Source organism: Cygnus olor, chromosome 1, assembly GCF_009769625.2.
Source record: "Cygnus olor isolate bCygOlo1 chromosome 1, bCygOlo1.pri.v2, whole genome shotgun sequence".
In the NCBI taxonomy this organism is placed as follows: Eukaryota; Metazoa; Chordata; class Aves; order Anseriformes; family Anatidae; genus Cygnus; species Cygnus olor.
In genome coordinates, this window is record NC_049169.1 from 75,209,269 (window position 1) to 75,224,266 (window position 14,998).

Here is a 14,998-nt window from a genome sequence, read left to right on the forward strand (position 1 = left end):
AGTCAGGGGAATTTGGATGCTGGTGTCACTTCTCCCTGTACCCCCGACTGCGTTCTGCCAGCTCTGGCATCTCCCGGAAGCAGGAGATGCAGTGGAGAGCAGAGAGTCCTGGAAGGAGCTTCCTGGCTGGTAAAGCACAGAAAGTTGCTGTTATACAGAAAGTTTATTCGTGCTCTGTTTGCACTTTGTCTCTAAGGGGTGCTTCGTGGTTTAAGAATAAAATCAGAGAACAGTGTTTGTTAGGGGATCAGGTACAGACAAGCAAGTAGAGGCTAGATTGTGCATGCATGGCTGAGCAGAAGCCTCAGCTGAACTTTACCCTTTTCTTCATGCTTTTGGTATTTTAATAGCTTTCAGCAGATATACAGAAAAAGTAAAGTATACATTACTTAAATCATATATGACTACTACAGGCTGCCAGTTAAATGTTGGGCTGACTGTTAAAAAAAAAAAAAAAAAGATTTTGATGAAGTCTCTTACGTTAACAGGAATGTGCTAATTAGTAAGTGAAGCATAACAAATTTATCACCAGGTGGTTAGAATATTTCAACTAAATGACATTAACATTCTTAGACATTGAATTATGAGCTGTGTTGGAAGTTTCTGACTACATCTTGTAAGACCAAAAGTAATGTTAGTGACTTTGAAACCAGCTTGTATAGTAGTTAGAACTGAGAATGGCATGCTGGTGACACTAATTTTGTTTTTAGTATAGTGCTTTATGGTTTACAGATTTTTAATTATTTAACATTTTGGGGGTAATTTTGAAGACTTGTCTTCTATTTATACTGTTCTTACCATACATTTTTGTGTGAGTGTGTGTATATGTGTGTGTATACACATATATATAATTAATATATTACTATATTACTTATTTCACTTTACTACATGCTTTGCGTGGAATAAAATCTCTTTGGGAAAAACGTAATAGAAATCTCAGTTTGCAAATGCAGCACAGACTGTTAGATAACCTTTGCACCTTCAACAGATGCAGAATACTGAAGTGACAACAGGACCCTAAGAGCATGCCACTCTTGTTGGCCCTGTTTAATTTGGGTGAGAAGCAGCCATCACTACCACTTGCAGTTCTTTGCTTTACCTCTGTGCACCTGGCATCTGCACAAACAGCAGCATCATACCCTTGTGTTGATGTTACAGTTTATATAAGCTGAAAAGTATGGCAGACAGCTTTATGCCTTGATGTCAGAGCATTCAGGGCTCGCTTTAATGTAGCGCCTGGTGACACAACATCATGCTGTGCATGGCTATAAAGGAATGGGAGGGTGTCTCACATGTGGTAAAACTTGTCTGCAGCTAGGTGGAGAATGGCATGCAGGGCAATTAAGGATCCAAGGTCTTATTACTGTTATCTGCATTTCTTTTATGTGTGTGCTCATCTATGCCTTCTGCTTTAGGAAACTGAAAGTTTTATGATGTGAAAAGTCAGTGCAGTTCCTGCACCTAGGAACAAGAAGAAACAGGATGTGGGAAAAAAAATCAAGTGCTGTAAACTCTGTCACATGAGGAAGTGTGCATTAATATATACATATGTATATATATATATATATATATATATATATATAAAATTCAGGTCTCCTGAGTCACAGTGCAGAGCCGTGGCATTGAGCAAAGAGTCCTAGTTACATGTGAGCGGGAACCTGGCCATTACAGCTCACTGCAAGTGTCCCAGCTGGTGTTGATGCCTGCTGCAGGTTCTGTTTGTGTTGTATTTCATGTGTGGTGTTGATGTAGTTACAGTTCATGCTCCCCAGTACTGTGTTTTATTCCATACATGCCAGATGCTAAACTTTCCCTAGGATTCAAAGTGTTATTTAGTGCAGTCCTTGAGAGTGAAAAACTACAGCCCTCTCCCCTACAGCTTTCATGTGGAATAGGCAGTGTGGCAGTCTCTTATATATAGCTGCTCCCCTGGGCGTAAAGATTATTTATCTAGACATACATGAAATTATTTTGTATTGTTAAAATGATTCAGCCAGGAAGAATCAAATTATTTGCAATGGATACGTTTGTTACACTCGCATAGTTGGTTTATTAGACTCTTTTGATGGGAGTTTTTACACCTTACTAAAAGACTTAAAAATATTTTCTATCGTGTCACTAGTATGGAGTTAAACAGAACAATCAACTCACTGGTGATGTTTTGGTCTCTTTTTTTGGTTATATGGGCAATTCCATTTGCCAGCTTCTGGCCTGGGTAAGACCATGGTTCCAAATGTACCACACATGCTTTTCTAGCAAAGTACCTTACGTGCCTGCTCCTGAATGGCAGATCGAGTCCAGAGCATTGTGAAAGAAAGGTGACGTATTTTTGGAGAGACTCTAGTTTACGTGCTGCTGCTTGCATGTTGAAGGGTATACTGCAACCATCATCCTCTAGTTACTTTTTTTTTTCTCTGCATTTCTAGTAAGTTGAAGATATTTCAAAATCTTTTAACATAAAATGTTTGGACAAAATATTCTACTTCAACCTTCTTTTCTCTCTCTCTCTCCCCTTCTCTTCATTTTTTTTTTCTCCAGAAGAGTGGTTTGAGGTGGAAGGCTAGGTGCTTAATTGGATTTGGTACCATCCACAAAGGAGAGGAAACACATCCCTCAACCCTCTGAATTAGGCCATTTACCTACAGGAAGAAGAGTGCTTTAAATTCATTGTCTCAAATTAAAAGCTAGGTCTCGAATTTGAAACTCCAGCCTCTCAGGCGAGTGCTTAAATTACTGCACCATTAAATACTGTATTTTCCTGTTTCGAAAGTGCCCTAGCAGTGGTATTCACTTGATGAGAAAGGAAGCAGGTATCCCCTCTTATGAGGGAATACCCAACCACAGAGATGCACTTTCATTTTCTCTCTGTCTGTGGTCCTGTGCAGTGAAAAGCAGCTTAAGCAGCAGCACTCGGGGAGGATGCACACACACAGGTAGGCAGGATCATTCGGCATGGCTGGGGCATGCTCTTGAGAGGCAAGAAGGCAGCGTGTCCTGGCTGCTGCCCAGGGAGGGTGGAGGTGACACCTATCCCGCTGCCATTTTACAAGCTTCCTCTAGTCAGTTATTTCCCCGTAACCACATGACTTCCAAAAAGCTGTGAGTCATCAAAAAAAAAAGTTTCTCAAATTCAATCAAATTCTGTTTTCTCTGGGCAACTCAGAATTTACTTCATAAAGAGACAGAAGAATGTAAAAATCTGTAGTCAATTTTTGAGAAGTTCTGCAGAAGTAATGGATGGGATTGGGTGGCCCTTGAGTGCCAGTCCAACCAACATGATTGCTAGCTCATCTGAACAACTCTTTTTTCCAATAAACTAGTTCCATATGCTTATTTTACTAAATAAAGGTAAACCGAGGTCTGCCCTTTAGTATTAGATAATCTGTACAAGACGAAATTATTAATGTGTAATAGCACAGTCCTAGGAAACAAAGTAGATAACACTGCAAAACATTTAAAGCAACAATTTAATTTTAGAAAAGTATCATGGTTTTAATCTTTGCTATTGCTTTTACAGTGTTAACATTTAAAGGATGACCAGCATGCCTTCTGTCTTCCCCACTGACAGAATATTTTCAAGAAACTCCTTTATATGAAATAGACATTTTGTATTGCATTAAAACAAACAAAAAAGGACAGAAACAGACTTTCTGATCACCTGGCCTCACACTTCAAAACTAGCAAGTCAGGCAGTTATCCAGCAACAACCTCATTATTTTAAACATTTTCTTTTAAAAAAGAGTATGAAACAGCAGTGACCCAGCACTAGCCTAGGTTTTAAATATAAAAGAGATTTTTATCAGTGTAAATTTGAAAAACAAACCAGCTGCCACCACCTGGGTGTTAGTTATATTGGTCAGAGTCCAGCAATGACCTCCTATTGTAATTCTCTGTGTTAATTCTGCAGTCCATAACTTATGGCCCACCAAAATGCAACAACAAGCAAGGCTGCGGGCACCAACTTCTGGCAGACGCACCTGAAAGGAAGCCGACAAATCTGCGGGAAGAAAGGGGAGGCCATTAGAAATGACAAGAAGCGAAAAGCTGGTGCAGAAAAGTGAGGATGACTGCTGGCAAGCAAGGTTAGTGCCAAACTGAGAACATCACCCTGCGCCTCTGCAGGAACAAGCCACAGAGGTGAGTCTTACCCATCCACTCCTCTGTCTGTCCTTTCCAAACTCCACAGAGTCCTCGTCTCTCCTCCAAAATGTAAAGTACAACACTGATTATAACAGCCTACCCACCCTATCTCATCTAGAATATAGCCTCACAGTTTTTTATGGTGGGGAGACTCCTGTTTGCACAGAGCCCCAGTGATTTCAGTGGCAGCTTAGCATGTGAGTGTTTGGAGACACTTGGCACACTCAGTCTATGAACAAGACGTTTTGGTTTTGGTGAGGGGTACCAACAAACTAAGGAAAAACCTGAACCTAGAGTCACCTATCAGGCTTACTTGGTGACACTTAGATGGGAGTGAGGTGTTGCTGTAACAGAAAGGTGGAGAAGAGGGAGAGCTCATACCCAGCTTCCATAACCAGCGATCCTCTTTGTCCAGTTATTGTTCGAAATATTTCCAAATCTTCTTGTAACACTTTTAATAATACTCCATGTCTGGAAAACACTGATAGCAACCCTGATGATTAAACAAGAAACCACAACAGACAAAAACGGAAAAAAAAAACATGGGGATAGAAATTTTATTCTAAAAATTGGCAAACTAAATGCCAAGTGTAGAAAACTGTAAAATAAAGTCTCACTCAACTCCAATATGTGCCTTCTTTAAAGTCTACAGAGTAATCTATGCATGTGCATTTCTCTAAATATTTAGGAAGAAAATCTGGTAACTCAGTCAGGCTTTAAAAGCTAAACAGATGTGATTTTAGAATTAACTGGTTACTACCTTGACATGAGGAAGCATGCAGCAGATCTGACTGTCAGCCATGTGCCTTTGCTCTTATTTCCAGCTAAGAGCAGCGAACCCCAGCAAGAGCTGTTGGTCCCTGAGGAATCAGGGTCCTGTGCAGGTGTACCTGGCTGACACAGAGGCCCTGTGCAGCCTGAATCTGAGCTGACTGAGGCTGCCCGAGTGTGGCTATATACTGTGTTCAGGAACATAGGTGTAATTGGGTCGTATTCTCTTGAAATCTGCAATAGTCGACTCTCCTTTCAGACTAGGACATTACTACGCTAATTACTGCATTTCTGCAGTTAATCTATGGTCTTTAACTATAGATGACAGCCCTGTCAGCTCTCAGCAGATAAAAGGCAGTGCAAACGAGTTGAGCCATGTTTTACTGAGTGTGCCTCGATGGGTTGTTTGACATGCAGTAACATGTTAATCCCTAAAGCATCGCACTTGCTAGGCTGCAGACCTCTCCTCATTCAGTTGTGCTTAAAGACATGGTCTAACCTAGAAAACCTACAGTGCTATTGTGGAATTTTAAATACCTAGAAACTGTTTAAGTCTTTTGACTGTAAATGGTTATAGTCTGTGGAAACAATTTTCATTATAAAAATCTTCCCCGTAAAATAAGATCCAGTATCTGGTTTCTTTCTTGGGTTCTGTATGAAGCAACAGTAGTAGTGATACATACATGTATATATATAAAAATATAATTTTTATTTTTTACTTTGGGTGCAGAAATGTTATTATTTTTCTATCTAACATGATTTTTAAAAGTAGCCAAAAACAGATGGTGTCAGTAAGGTAACTCACCCATGTGCCAGGTGAAGCAGTGTGTCTTCAATCTTCCTGCTGTATGCTCTGTTAAATTCGTCCCCAATTAGCGCCAGCTGATGGCCAACCTGGACAGCTGAGCTGGAAGGCATTCAGGATATCCACGTTAGAGGAAAATACTGCAACCTTGCTTCTTTAAAAAGCACTCTGCAACTGTCAGGTACAATTATTTCCCTAATGGATGGACTAAGCTTGGCATGTAAAAGCTAAATGTTAGGGCTTTTTTATTATTTATAGGTTTATTGATCAGGCACCTTAAGTCCATATTTATAGGCTTAAGTGCTGTGATGTTTTCATAAAAACTTGCATATTTGACACTTTTGAAAAGCCATGGTAGCTAATTCCTTCATATAATACAACAGTATTCCGGTCCTAGAATTTTTTTCCACAAAGTTGAAATATTGAAAGCCTTCACTTCAGATGACTCAAAATGTCTCACATTACATAACTGATCTTTTTTTTTTTTGTCCAACAAAATTACTCCAGTGATCTTCACGATGCAGTCCAGTTCTCCAGCTAATGGGTGATGCTAGAGTAGAACTGGCCAAAGCACAATGGCTGTTCGAGATCCTGGGGCACACAGGTCCCTGAGCTATGACCGCTGTCAAACATAAAAGCTAAGGAATTTTGGTGGGTCCCCAAACTGTTGACACTATACTGATGAAAATCTCCAATGAAATTTAGTTTATTTTAGATGTGCATGCTTTTTTTTTGTATAAAAATAATTATGACTGTATGTTTTTATTTTACTTGTATTTCTGCTGAGATCTGTTTATGGGATCTGCTGCACAGTAAGTGGACTCAAAAGCCTTATTCTAGAGATTGACTTAAAAAACCTCAGGGTTGGTTTGGTCAGTCAAACAACAACAACAACAGAAAGGAATTTTCACAGATGGGAAAGACAGCCCCTGACTGCTGAACTGGAAAAAATGTATGCACGGGATTAAAAAAAAAAAAAGAAAAAGCACTGAACTATTGGTTTGTTGTGAGAGGTGCCTGGAGAATTGTATAAAAATGGCCTCTTCAGCTGCTTGTTATAACAGGTGGGCTTCTAATGAAGAGCCACATCTGTGTCCCTGGACAGCATAAAAAGTTGTACACATTTAATGCAGCATAATCTCATACAATTGGTGCTAAGCACTACAGGTTATCTATACTTGCATCTACTACACTTTCAATAGCATCCACTGTGATTCCATGGCTTAGCCGGGAGTCTTCGTGAAGGTCGGGGTGGGGGTTGTACCCAGGTGCGGAGGACAGAAGGAGCATTCTTGCAGCATGATACCTGATATTAAACTCCATTTGCTCTGCAGTATCTGGCGCTGCCAGGAGGTTGCCATACATTTCATCTTCTGGCTCTCCATCAGGGTAGCTGGAAAGAACAAAGTGCCTGGGGCTTCTCCGTGTCTGGGACATCATACTCTGCAACAAGACCAGAGTCAGTCCCGCAGCGTCTGGTAGCGCAAGGTCTTCTCATTTTAGATGGATGTGGTTCAGAGTACGCGTTCGCCCCTTTTGGGTCTGCAGTCAGAACGCGAGCGTTGCTGAGGTAAGAACTATTTTGAGGGCGGTCAAAGGAAAGTTTCAGTGAACCAAAAGATGTACAGCGATTCAAACGTGTGGCCTCCTCACAATGGGTCAAAACAGCCTAGAAATTGGAAAATCTAGATAAACATTGCTAGCATAGCTAAGTATAGCTTCCCAGTAGTTTCACTTAGTATGAGATGCTTTCCTAAGCTGTTGGCAATGACCTCCTACCATTGCATTGCTCCAGCTGACCAGAAGGTGATTCAAAACCACTAGCCAGGATCTAGCACATAGGCACATCATAAGACATGGGCCTGTTCTAGCAAAATAAATGACAAAACTCCCAGGGTTTCAGTCCAAGTTGTGCATCTCTAGTATTTCCAATACCTTGATAAGTCTTTCCTTAAAGCACCAAAGAGGCTGAGTTAACCCACAGCAGATCTCAGAGCAGAGCTAATGTTTCTGTAACTTTTGCAAATGTTTTTATTTGACTTATCAAGCCCAATGACATCAGAGCTGTGCACCAGGGCTATTTAAAACTACACACACACCCTCAGGCAGCCAGCACTCCTCCTGCCCCAGGGATGTTTGCTTCTGCAGCATTGCGGAGGGAGGCTCTGTTCTGCCTTTACAGTGCCTGATGATTGACTGTGATGACAGTCCTCTGGATATGCATTGGTTTTATCTGGCATGGCTTTGGCCTGCTGCTTTATCTCTCTACTCCCCAGCTACATCATTACTGAGCTGATTCTTTTTGCTGCCGATCTTGGAAAACAATGGATGGGATTTCCCCCAGACTGGATTCTTTTGTCCTTTTAAGCACATGCTGAAGAATAAAACCTATGTAAAGTATTCTAAGAGATGGAGCTAAGCCAAGTAAAAGGTGTCTGTGGTAAAGCTGCTCATAGTGGATTTGTTTGCCATCTTAATGCAATACCATAAACTCTTTCTTCAAGATTTATGTCTGGGACAAGATTGGGGCCTTTGTGCACTGAGAAACTCCTGATCTTCTTTCAATATTTAGAAGACATTATTACATTTTCCATAAAGCACTTATCATCAATTACAGTATATATATTACTGCATAAGTAAATGCACTTCCATGAACTAGCAGAAACTTCGTACTAACTAAATGAAAAGTTAGTTAGTACCAAGTTCCAGCTTAGTTCTACAAAAGCAAAGACTCTGCTTAGTGACACTTAATGTGACTGGGGAGAAAATTCTAAGGATTACTTTATGTTCAGTAAATATTAGCATATATCATACAGATTATAGTTTACTATTATCTTGTTTTAAACACTTCCTTTACGTGTCATTGTATGCCCCTCTCCTCAGTCCAAGCAAAGATCAGGAAAAGGGTTATGTCCATAGGGACTTCCAACTTTTCCAGCACCATATCCGATTTCCAGAAACCCAGTCACCTGGAGGACTTTGTAGCTCTGAATGAGGTGCCAAGGCTCTGTATGTACAACACAGTGAAGCTGTCACACTTGAAAAAAAAAAAAACAAAACATATTCCCTGGTGCTAGTACCTGAGCTGGCCCTTCCATTTCCCAGGGGAACAACTAGACCAGTGGGTTACCAGCTGCATCCCTCTATTTTTTGGGCAAGGCTGATGCAACATAAGCACTATTGCAGCATGATCTGCATTATCTGGGGCAGCTCCTGGTTTGGGAGCTCCAAACCAAATGTATTTAAAAACAGCATAAAAACTCAACTGTCTATTATTGCATGTTTATACCAACTATTCTTAGACTTCACAACCGTGCACTGTGAAAAAAATCTCTAAAAAAAGGTATTTTCTATTTTTTTCCATTTCTGGAATAGATGCTAGTTTCACATTTGCAGGACCACACAATGGAAATGTCTACATCTGTAGGAGATGAAAATTGAGTTCTGAAAGAGACCTATAATAAGTCAGTGCACTACAGAAATCAGAAATGTAAACAAACCATACAATACCACGACAAAAGCCCAAAGCACAGCATATGCTTCCTCACACCTGTTATGATAATACCTTCCTCCCACAGGCTAAAAAAGAAACTGCTGTAGATGCTGAGTCCTGCTGCCAAGGATTCAGCTGCAGCCTGCCCTGCTGTTTTCACCCACCGATTTGTCTCCACATTCAAGTCAGGGAGAGCTAAGGAAGAGGGTATTTGTTGTGCACTGGGTAGAACTGGCAGCGCTGGGGCAAAGGCACTCATCAGAGGGCTATTCTCCTGAAGGTGTGTGAGATGTGGCTCATTTAGTTGCAAAGCAAAGCTTAGTGTTGGCCTTTCTGGCAGCTAGGGGCCAAACTGAGGCCATTTGCTAATTTTTGTCATCTTTTTTAAATCTAGATGCACAGGTATACATAGGCATACATGTGAAAGCTGCCTTAATGTGGACCCAGTTTGTTTCTCAAGTCTAGATCCATACAGAGCTGGGCAAGAAGAGTGTATATCATGTGTTACAGCCAATTCTGATCCTCCAAAGCGGGATGTATCGATCTTCCACCATCTGTCTCATTCTTTCCTTCTTTCTCTCGCTTACACAAAAAGAATGGGCAAACTGAATTTGGTTTACAGAAACCAAGAGGTTCCAAGTTTGTGTTAATAACTTACCACTTAGATAGCAAGTGACCATAACCTAATCCTCACAACGTGTCTGAGAGGCACAGCAGGATCCCATACTAGCACCAGCAAGTATCTCCAACCTAGCTAGCAGATCAAAAAGCTCGTTCTTTTTTGTAAGGCTTTGACTGAGCAAACTAAAAGCTTAGTTTTAAAATGGTGAAATGCCTTCAGCAGAATGAATAATGTATTTAAAGTTAAATGCATACTTACTGTTTTGGTGAATAGGTCCAAATTTAAAAAGCTCTCTAAATGCCTATGCTTATGTATATGATGGAAATTATGACTTTTTATGAACACAATTATGATTAAATAATTAAAATCGTCTTTCTACCAAAGATGCTTGACTCTATCTTTACTTTGCCTAGTCATTTTTTTTTCCAGTTGTGTCTCTTTTTTAACCTAGCAAAAGGGAACAGAAAATCTTCTTCAAAAACGAAAACATTGCTAAACTGTGTATACTAGCAGGTGAGTTGGGGAAAACTATAAAGGTCCTGAGATTTTCTTGTATTCAGTTTGATTAGATTTGCTGTGGCAATAATTTTTAAGAAGGTAGACACAATAATCTCTCAGTATAATGCACTGAATTCATCAATGATAATTTACATATTAATGTAGTTTATCACATATCTATAATATGTGCAGTTTACATCTTATGCATGCTTTATGTAGACATGACTGATAAAACTAATTAGAACTAAAGTATGTGATTTAGTGTATTTTAAAGATGGTTGTGAAATTAGAAAATTGCTGTCAATGATCTAATTCCAGCATTCAAACTCAAAATTCCCAAACCTACCTACATAAAGAAAGATTGCCAGATAAGACTCTTGTCCCTTATCCCTGAGGTATCAAAGCATATCTCAAACTGTTTCAGATTCTACCAGCTGCCTATGCAAACTAAATTTAAATGAAGAACAAATAGAGGCTTGGTTGTTTGCATATATGCCTTTCAATCCATAGCCAACTCTTTAAAAACATGACATCATCCACACTGTTGCAAACACAAATCTCTATTCCATTTTACAAGGACAAGTCTTTGATAAGATGACTGAAGTTGAAGAACTAGTTAACATTACCAAGAAACTGAAATATCAGACACTTAGGGGGAAATAGCGAGGAGGAATATATGCTTTAAAGCCCAGAGTGGTTTTCTGGTTTGTTCTCTTTTAAGTTTTATGTTTCCTATGACCTCTGCCAGAAGCAGCAGCAATGGCTGAAGGAGCTGCTGGCCTCAGCTGTTGACTTTTCTTCCCTTGCTAGCCAGAAGCCATCAGCCACTGACCGTATGTAGGCATAGCAGGACCCACAGACACCAGCACCACCACCACCTCTCTCTCCCCTCATTGGGATACCCAGGCTTCAGCAGGCCTTCCTCCTCAACCACGGCCATTCGTGGCCAAGCACTGCGAGGCACCCATCGGCACCTTCAGCTTCTTTTAAGGAAAGAGGAGAGATTAAGTAATTGTTATTCATTTTTTTCTTGGTTAGGTTGCTGGATTTACTCTTAAATCGGCGTCAGACCAAGGAGCAGAGATAAATTTACTCTTTGTCTTGTACTGTGTTCTCAATCAGCTTAATGCCAATGACCTTGGATACTGTTTACACATAAACGTCTTAATATTGCCTCAAACAGCTATTAAAGCCATACTTCTGCAAATATAAGAAATACACACTGTACTTCTACATTTTATTTCATCTACGTTCTTGTTATCAGAACATGCCTTCACTGGGAGTTTAACACAGGCTCTCTCACCTCAAAACAGGATAAGAAAGTGTTTGATTATATTTAGAAACAAAAGAAAATGTATTCCTTAAGCAAATCTTGTAACCTCAGGAGTGAAATAAAAGGATATAATAGACTTTAAATGGAGGAAGCCTTTTGAAATATAAAGCTTGCGCAGGTATTTTTCTATTTCAGTCTCTGCTGAGACTGTTAAAGGGATCATGAGTGAAATTCTGAGTCAAGACTTCAAGAATGTCTGTCTCAAGTCTTTCATTGCCTTTGGTCAGATTTTTATGCATCATCAGAATTTGCATATTGTCATTTAGAGCACTCTGAGAGCACCAGTCCCTACTGGGACATTTATTATGCAACCGCAGAAAGCAACAAAAGGTTTCTGCCTTAGAAATTAGTTAATACAGTTACGTCCACGGTAAAAGCTATGATTTGATAAACCTACAAAGTGTCATTTTCCTTAAAGTATCTATTGAGTCCTTCAGTGCTCACCGGTGTACTTCAACAGCTTCTAAATTCTGAAGGAAATGAGGAAGTTCTGCTTTTATTAAAAAAAAAAAAAAAAAAAAAAAAAAGTCTTATGGGAAGAACTGAGGACATTGAAGAGAAAGATATTAATACTAAACTGAAATTAATCATTTCTTAAAAAAAATCTGCCACACAGATTTTAGTTTCATGGCAGCGGTCAACATCTCAGGGATGTCTTCTTCATTCTACTTGTTCACAAAGAGTTAAGTTTTAGAGCAGAAGCTTTCTGACTTAATCTAACATTTACATATCCTTTTCAAAACATCTTCTGCCCTTTGCACTTCTCAGTCTCAGGAAAAGGTCAAGAGTGTTTTATAACATAAAAAGATTTTGTTTAAAATTGCTACTTGATTTACATGGCCAATTTGTAAAAGGTAAGTGTGAAAATGTAAATAGTTCTGTCATATATGTATGGGCTATTAAGCTATGGAAAATATTTCTTCGCTCACATTTAAAAACTTCAAAACTTTGTAGTTTTTTATTTTTGAAAACTACAAAAGTGATGCAGGTAGAAAAGTTGTTACTGGTAGTCAAAAAATTTCACACATTGCTCATGCTAACAGCATTACACAATAAAATTGGAATATTTCAAATTTAACATTTGTTCAAATTGAAAAAAAAAAAAAGTACTTGAAAGGCCTTGTTCTGCCGTCCATGCGAACAGTGGAGTATCTGCAGCAAGCCTGGTGGCATCCTCAGCAAGCAGATTGCGGAATTCATGCCTTGATACTAAATTCAGATTTACAGGATGCTCATCACCAAGGCCATAATCTGTAAAAATACTTAGGCAGATGTTTAGCTTCAGTTTCTCAAATAATATTGTTAATTTAAACATGATAATTCATATTCTTAAAAAACCTAGCAGCATTGGGGTAGTGTGGGCTGCTGTCTTCCCTCACCTGGTCCCCCTTAGCACTGCGCAGCATGGCACGCACGGTGTCATGCATTGCCACCTCACACCTGCATTCTGTCCTGTGCAACAGGGCACGCTACTGGACTCGTGGTAAGAAAGCATTGCATCTTCCGTGACTTTTGGCGGTCTCCTCCTACAGGTGTCTCTGAGATCGTGCTTACTGCTGTCAGATCGGAAAGGTGAAGGGAAGGGTTGATGTGGAAGTACAAGGTAATTGAAAGTCTAAGAACTAAAATTTAAGTCACTGTTTATGCTGCCTTTTTTTGTTGTTGTCCCACACATCAGTATAAAGAATTAAAACACCACGTCGTTCTCAGTTTTACTTAAGCTTCCCATACTGGTGAAGCACAGGCGGTAACAAAGCTGCTCTGACTTAAAATCCCACTCCACCTACAATATTCTGGTGGTGTTTCCACACGTTACAATTACCAGGCGTGTTATTAATCCCACCAAACACACAAACCCGAGGGCGAAAGGGGCATCCTCCTGCCCGGGGGTCGCTGCAGCAGATCCCCCGCCTTCGGGACCGGCCCTGCCCGGGGACCGGGCCCTTGGCACCCACCGGAGCTGGCTCAGGCTCACTGTCTGTCTTCGCTCCGTGCTCGTGGGCTCTTGCTGCCCGCGGTCCTCCCGCCCGGGGCCAGGACCGGGGCAGCTCCCGAGCGCTTACCTCGAGCCGTCCGTTTCGGGCTTGTTGCGACGGCTCGCTTCCTGCTCCGCTAGGAGCGAAACGACGCGCACCCGGCTCCGCGTCTCCGCAGGGGAGGCAGGCGCCGGGAACCGGGCGCGCCGCTACCGCAGCATCGCCTCACAGGGCGGCCTCCCCGGCCGGCCCCTCGCCTCCCTCCCCGACCTCCCCCCGCCGCCGCCGCTCACCTCGGCTCGGCTTCCCCCGGCACTAAGAAGCCGCCGCCGCCGCCCCGCGGCCACACGCAGGCGCCGGGGAAGTGGGGCCCGGCCCCGGCCCACGGCCTGCCCCCATCGTCCGCCCGCCGCCCCGCCCCGGCCCGCCGCGGGCACGGGGCGCTGGGGGCCCCGACGTGCAGTGGAGGGCTGAGAGGGCTGCTCGCACCGGCGGAGGCGCCCGAGTGGCGCGGTCCGGTGGCCAAGGGCCGCTTCGTGAATTGGGAAATGTGGCGGGGCTGGCTGTTGGACGGGGAGGGTAGCGGGCTGTCCCCCGAGGGGCACCGCTAGGCAGAGGCAGCCGGTGTACGCGGCATCCCCGCCCGCCCCGCAGCGAGCCCAGCCAGGGGCTAACGGGTTGGAGGGATGCCCGCTGAAGCCTGACCTCTTGCTCAAAAGGTTTAGTGAGGTCACGGGACTTTGAGTGTTTTCCTTCTGTGCTGTTGATAACAGCGCGGTGAGTGATTCAGTCGGGATCAGCCATCACTAGAGGGCAGGGTTTGCTTCGGAGAGCTTTAAAGAACCAGAAAACCCCTATTGCTCCACGCTTTATTGTCATGTCAAACAGGAGACTTTACCGGGTAACGCCTGGCAGTGGACTTTGCTCTCTATTTATACTATGATTTCACCTCTCTGTTGGTGAAGGTAAACAACATGAGAAGCAGAGCAGTGGCACAGATGCCGCACTCTGCCTGAAGTGTAGGTGTCTGCAGACTTTCATGATTCAGTTTTCAAACGTAGAGAAGTGCTTGTGTGTGTGTGTATATATATAATATTTATGCAGACCACTTTTTCTTGCACTATGTACTATAATCCTTCTTGTGAGTTGGATGTTCTTCCATCATCTTCCAAGCTCCACACATCAGGGTTACTCATCTGTGAAATGAACATGACAGTCCTTATCTTCAAACTCATGCCGAGGACTGTGTTGTGAGGACTGTGTGTACACTTATGCATGCAATATGCTGGATGAGAATTGCCTCGAAAGTACAATATAATAAAAGGGAAATTAACCTCAGTAATATCACTTCTTGCCAAGA

At 41.9% G+C, this 14,998-nt stretch overlaps 2 long non-coding RNA genes across 2 annotated transcripts; both read left to right on the forward strand.

Annotated features, from left to right (window-relative positions):
- Positions 1-3,947: 3,947 nt before the first annotated feature.
- LOC121064000 lies at positions 3,948-6,430 on the forward strand. Its single transcript, XR_005816268.1, has 2 exons — positions 3,948-4,082; positions 6,224-6,430. It is a non-coding gene; the product is annotated as an uncharacterized LOC121064000 (long non-coding RNA).
- Positions 6,431-9,350: 2,920 nt separating this feature from the next.
- LOC121063999 lies at positions 9,351-11,002 on the forward strand. The gene is made up of 2 exons (XR_005816267.1): positions 9,351-9,489; positions 9,604-11,002. It is a non-coding gene; the product is annotated as an uncharacterized LOC121063999 (long non-coding RNA).
- Positions 11,003-14,998: the final 3,996 nt, after the last annotated feature.